Source organism: Harmonia axyridis, chromosome 4, assembly GCF_914767665.1.
Source record: "Harmonia axyridis chromosome 4, icHarAxyr1.1, whole genome shotgun sequence".
NCBI lineage: Eukaryota > Metazoa > Arthropoda > Insecta > Coleoptera > Coccinellidae > Harmonia > Harmonia axyridis.
The window spans coordinates 39,949,704-39,956,480 of NC_059504.1; positions in this window are offsets into that span (position 1 = coordinate 39,949,704).

Below are 6,777 nucleotides of genomic sequence, written 5' to 3' on the forward strand. Positions count from 1 at the left end.
CCGATAGATTAGATAGAAAATTGCTAAATCGAGTTAGTTGCCCTTTGATTTGTCCTCTTTTGAGTTTTAATGCTTCAACCATTTTGATTTAGTTATATATATACACTATGTTTTGTCAGATTAAAAATACTCAAAAAGAGGGAATTAATGTGGATGATAATATATAGAAGGATAGTGGATGACTTACTGTGTTTTTCTGCTGTTTCACTGATTCTTGTGAATTTGGCTATCGAAGGACCATGAACGAATATGTGGGCCTTCTTGTTTGAATTAGGCTTCAGTAACTTGTGGTGTTTGTGCTTGATTTGTTTGTAAGAAAATACGTGTGATTTTTACTGTTTATTAACACAAACACTGTATAAAATTATAATATTAATAACTTATGAATACTTGAATATATGATGATGTTGAGTTACTGATTGCCTGTATGTTAAGTGATTGAATACTGAGTTATAACTGGTGAATGGTGGATTGTCACTTCGAATGTGAATGATTGGAAGCCCTCTCTGGTGGTGGGGCAATGGTGGGAGAAAGCATCGAAGCAGGATTCTTCTTCTTCCTCTGTAAGCCTTAACACCTTTGATAAATTTTTCCAGAACATTCTTCACTATTATGGCACTTTCTAGTTTCTTTTCGAGCATTTATGTTTTCTTAGTTTCATCGCAGTTCTTCTTTTTCAAATCGGATCTACATATTTCGCCATTTTCCTCTCTTCTTTTCATTTCTTCAGAAATTTTTCTCTCCAATTCCGAAATTTGAAGTGATTTTCTTGTATCTTTCCGTAGTTCAGCTCGTTTTTGCTTAATTACAATTAACTGGTGTAATTTTTCAATATCCATATTCACAGACATTCTCTAATGTAGAAATTTTATTGTTTGCGAAACTTCCAGGAGCACAATAACCGAAGTATCCACTCTTCGATATCTAATTGCTAGTATCACCTTTTAATATTCTGATAAATAGAAAGTAGTGAATGCGCCATTTGAGATGCGCAGGTAGGGATGGTTTTATCGAATGCTATTCTTCTTCTTCTTATGACTAACTACTCTATACCTCATTTAACAAAATTTTCATCATGATAAATGATGAATAAACGAAATAATTGTTCTTATTGATTTATAATTGAAAGAATATGAATTTCTGAATGATTTATATCGAATGGATCTTTCTGGGACGGGTATATCATATATTGGGACAAATAAATAATATTCATTCAATGGCTGTCTGAATTTGATTTCTCGAGTATGCATTAAGAAAAAGCTGTTTCATGTCGAAGCATTGGATTTCTCCACATGATGTATGATATACTCGATGAAATATGTAGTACGTTCAATTGTGCATTTCATTATTATGAATAGATAATATAATAGACTTTCTATAAGAAATGAGAAAAATTAGGCAAATTTCCATTTACAGTATAGATTTATATTAAATACCATTTATTCGTCAAGAAAAAATCGGAAAACCAATAAGGAAAGAGGTAATTGAAAAATCACGATAGGATTGGGACCGCACAAAAACATCTAAATGCAGCGTTTAGAAAAAATTATTGTTATTAAGTAGCGCTGGAATTTTGAGAAAATCCCACAAGAATTCCTATCCCATTTTTGACTAGAGATTTGCAAGACACTGTATATTGGTTCAAACTATTCGAGCACAATTTCGATGCTTATTTCCTTTAAGGAGTGTAAGATATAATTCTAGTAATAATGAACGGAATTAATGCAGATTTTATAGTTTTATTATTATTAAGATTTTTGTGGAATAATGAACCCTTTTGAGATCTGTACAAATATTGATGACCACTCATTTACTACTACTAAAAATAAATTCATTAATCCTATCATTATATAACAAAATATTTAACATTCAAAAATCAAAAATATAATTTTTATGTACAATTTTTACAAGATACATTAGATGAAAGTAATAAACTCACAAGAAAATAAGATATGATTTATGTACAATTTCTACATGGAAATAATCTCCTTCAGTCACTTCAAAATAAATCTTCAATCTCTTCATCTTCTTCCTGACAACCTTCGAATAAAGCTCTTCCAGGTATGGTGTGCATGAAACTGCGATGTCTTGGAGTAGATCGATTCACCTTATAATTACATAATTCAGCTACAATTAATTGCGTAGCTCTCAAGCCGGCATATCCTTTGATAAATTTTTCCAGAACATTCTTCACTATTATGGCACTTTCTAGTTTCTTTTGGAGCATTTTTGTTTTCTTAGTTTCATCGCAGTTCTTCTTTTTCAAATCGGATCTACATATTTCGCCATTTTCCTCTCTTCTTTTCATTTCTTCAGAAATTTTTCTCTCCAATTCCGAAATTTGAAGTGATTTTCTTGTATCTTTCCGTAGTTTAGCTCGTTTTTGCTTAATTACAATTAACTGGTGTAATTTTTCAATATCCATATTCACAGACATTCTCTAATGTAGAAATTTTATTGTTTGCGAAACTTCCAGGAGCACAATAACCGAAGTATCCTCTCTTCGATATCTAATTGCTAGTATCACCTTTTAATATTCTGATAAATAGAAAGTAGTGAATGCGCCATTTGAGATGCGCAGGTAGGGATGGTTTTATCGAATGCTATTCTTCTTCTTCTTATGACTAACTACTCTATACCTCATTTAACAAAATTTTCATCATGATAAATGATGAATAAACGAAATAATTGTTCTTATTGATTTATAATTGAAAGAATATGAATTTCTGAATGATTTCTATCGAATGGATCTTTCTGGGACGGGTATATCATATATTGGGACAAATAAATAATATTCATTCAATGGCAGTCTGAATTTGATTTCTCGAGTATGCATTAAGAAAAAGCTGTTTCATGTCGAAGCATTGGATTTCTCCACATGATGTATGATATACTCGATGAAATATGTAGTACGTTCAATTGTGCATTTCATTATTATGAATAGATAATATAATAGACTTTCTATAAGAAATGAGAAAAATTAGGCAAATTTCCATTTACAGTATAGATTTATATTAAATACCATTTATTCGTCAAGGAAAAATCGGAAAACCAATAAGGAAACAGGTAATTGAAAAATCACGATAGGATTGGGACCGCACAAAAACATCTAAATGCAGCGTTTAGAAAAAATTATTGTTATTAAGTAGCGCTGGAATTTTGAGAAAATCCCACAAGGAATTTAGAATTCCTATCCCATTTTTGACTAGAGATTTGCAAGACACTGTATATTGGTTCAAACTATTCGAGCACAATTTCGATGCTTATTTCCTTTAAGGAGTGTAAGATATAATTCTAGTAATAATGAACGGAATTAATGCAGATTTTATAGTTTTATTATTATTAAGATTTTTGTGGAATAATGAACCCTTTTGAGATCTGTACAAATATTGATGACCACTCATTTACTACTACTAAAAATAAATTCATTAATCCTATCATTATATAACAAAATATTTAACATTCAAAAATCAAAAATATAATTTTTATGTACAATTTTTACAAGATACATTAGATGAAAGTAATAAACTCACAAGAAAATAAGATATGATTTATGTACAATTTCTACATGGAAATAATCTCCTCCAGTCACTTCAAAATAAATCTTCAATCTCTTCATCTTCTTCCTGACAACCTTCGAATAAAGCTCTTCCAGGTATGGTGTGCATGAAACTGCGATGTCTTGGAGTAGATCGATTCACCTTATAATTACATAATTCAGCTACAATTAATTGCGTAGCTCTCAAGCCGGCATATCCTTTGATAAATTTTTCCAGAACATTCTTCACTATTATGGCACTTTCTAGTTTCGTTTGGAGCATTTTTGTTTTCTTAGTTTCATCGCAGTTCTTCTTTTTCAAATCGGATCTACATATTTCGCCATTTTCCTCTCTTCTTTTCATTTCTTCAGAAATTTTTCTCTCCAATTCCGAAATTTGAAGTGATTTTCTTGTATCTTTCCGTAGTTTAGCTCGTTTTTGCTTAATTACAATTAACTGGTGTAATTTTTCAATATCCATATTCACAGACATTCTCTAATGTAGAAATTTTATTGTTTGCGAAACTTCCAGGAGCACAATAACCGAAGTATCCTCTCTTCGATATCTAATTGCTAGTATCACCTTTTAATATTCTGATAAATAGAAAGTAGTGAATGCGCCATTTGAGATGCGCAGGTAGGGATGGTTTTATCGAATGCTATTCTTCTTCTTCTTATGACTAACTACTCTATACCTCATTCAACAAAATTTTCATCATGATAAATGATGAATAAACGAAATAATTGTTCTTATTGATTTATAATTGAAAGAATATGAATTTCTGAATGATTTCTATCGAATGGATCTTTCTGGGACGGGTATATCATATATTGGGACAAATAAATAATATTCATTCAATGGCTGTCTGAATTTGATTTCTCGAGTATGCATTAAGAAAAAGCTGTTTCATGTCGAAGCATTGGATTTCTCCACATGATGTATGATATACTCGATGAAATATGTAGTACGTTCAATTGTGCATTTCATTATTATGAATAGATAATATAATAGACTTTCTATGAGAAATGAGAAAAATTAGGCAAATTCCCATTCACAGTATAGATTTATATTAAATACCATTTATTCGTCAAGGAAAAATCGGAAAACCAATAAGGAAACAGGTAATTGAAAAATCACGATAGGATTGGGACCGCACAAAAACATCTAAATGCAGCGTTTAGAAAAAATTATTGTTATTAAGTAGCGCTGGAATTTTGAGAAAATCCCACTAGGAATTTAGAATTCCTATCCCATTTTTGACTAGAGATTTGCAAGACACTGTATATTGGTTCAAACTATTCGAGCACAATTTCGATGCTTATTTCCTTTAAGGAGTGTAAGATATAATTCTAGTAATAATGAACGGAATTAATGCAGATTTTATAGTTTTATTATTATTAAGATTTTTGTGGAATAATGAACCCTTTTGAGATCTGTACAAATATTGATGACCACTCATTTACTACTACTACAAATAAATTCATTAATCCTATCATTATATAACAAAATATTTAACATTCAAAAATCAAAAATATAATTTTTATGTACAATTTTTACAAGATACATTAGATGAAAGTAATAAACTCACAAGAAAATAAGATATGATTTATGTACAATTTCTACATGGAAATAATCTCCTTCAGTCACTTCAAAATAAATCTTCAATCTCTTCATTTTCTTCCTGACAACCTTCGAATAAAGCTCTTCCAGGTATGGTGTGCATGAAACTGCTATGTCTTGGAGTAGATCGATTCACCTTATAATTACATAATTCAGCTACAATTAATTGCGTAGCTCTCAAGCCGGCATATCCTTTGATAAATTTTTCCAGAACATTCTTCACTATTATGGCACTTTCTAGTTTCTTTTGGAGCATTTTTGTTTTCTTAGTTTCATCGCAGTTCTTCTTTTTCAAATCGGATCTACATATTTCGCCATTTTCCTCTCTTCTTTTCATTTCTTCAGAAATTTTTCTCTCCAATTCCGAAATTTGAAGTGATTTTCTTGTATCTTTCCGTAGTTTAGCTCGTTTTTGCTTAATTACAATTAACTGGTGTAATTTTTCAATATCCATATTCACAGACATTCTCTAATGTAGAAATTTTATTGTTTGCGAAACTTCCAGGAGCACAATAACCGAAGTATCCTCTCTTCGATATCTAATTGCTAGTATCACCTTTTAATATTCTGATAAATAGAAAGTAGTGAATGCGCCATTTGAGATGCGCAGGTAGGGATGGTTTTATCGAATGCTATTCTTCTTCTTCTTATGACTAACTACTCTATACCTCATTTAACAAAATTTTCATCATGATAAATGATGAATAAACGAAATAATTGTTCTTATTGATTTATAATTGAAAGAATATGAATTTCTGAATGATTTCTATCGAATGGATCTTTCTGGGACGGGTATATCATATATTGGGACAAATAAATAATATTCATTCAATGGCTGTCTGAATTTGATTTCTCGAGTATGCATTAAGAAAAAGCTGTTTCATGTCGAAGCATTGGATTTCTCCACATGATGTATGATATACTCGATGAAATATGTAGTACGTTCAATTGTGCATTTCATTATTATGAATAGATAATATAATAGACTTTCTATAAGAAATGAGAAAAATTAGGCAAATTTCCATTTACAGTATAGATTTATATTAAATACCATTTATTCGTCAAGGAAAAATCGGAAAACCAATAAGGAAACAGGTAATTGAAAAATCACGATAGGATTGGGACCGCACAAAAACATCTAAATGCAGCGTTTAGAAAAAATTATTGTTATTAAGTAGCGCTGGAATTTTGAGAAAATCCCACAAGGAATTTAGAATTCCTATCCCATTTTTGACTAGAGATTTGCAAGACACTGTATATTGGTTCAAACTATTCGAGCACAATTTCGATGCTTATTTCCTTTAAGGAGTGTAAGATATAATTCTAGTAATAATGAACGGAATTAATGCAGATTTTATAGTTTTATTATTATTAAGATTTTTGTGGAATAATAAACCCTTTTGAGATCTGTACAAATATTGATGACCACTCATTTACTACTACTACAAATAAATTCATTAATCCTATCATTATATAACAAAATATTCAACATTCAAAAATCAAAAATATAATTTTTATGTACAATTTTTACAAGATACATTAGATGAAAGTAATAAACTCACAAGAAAATAAGATATGATTTATGTACAATTTCTACATGGAAATAATCTCCTTCAGT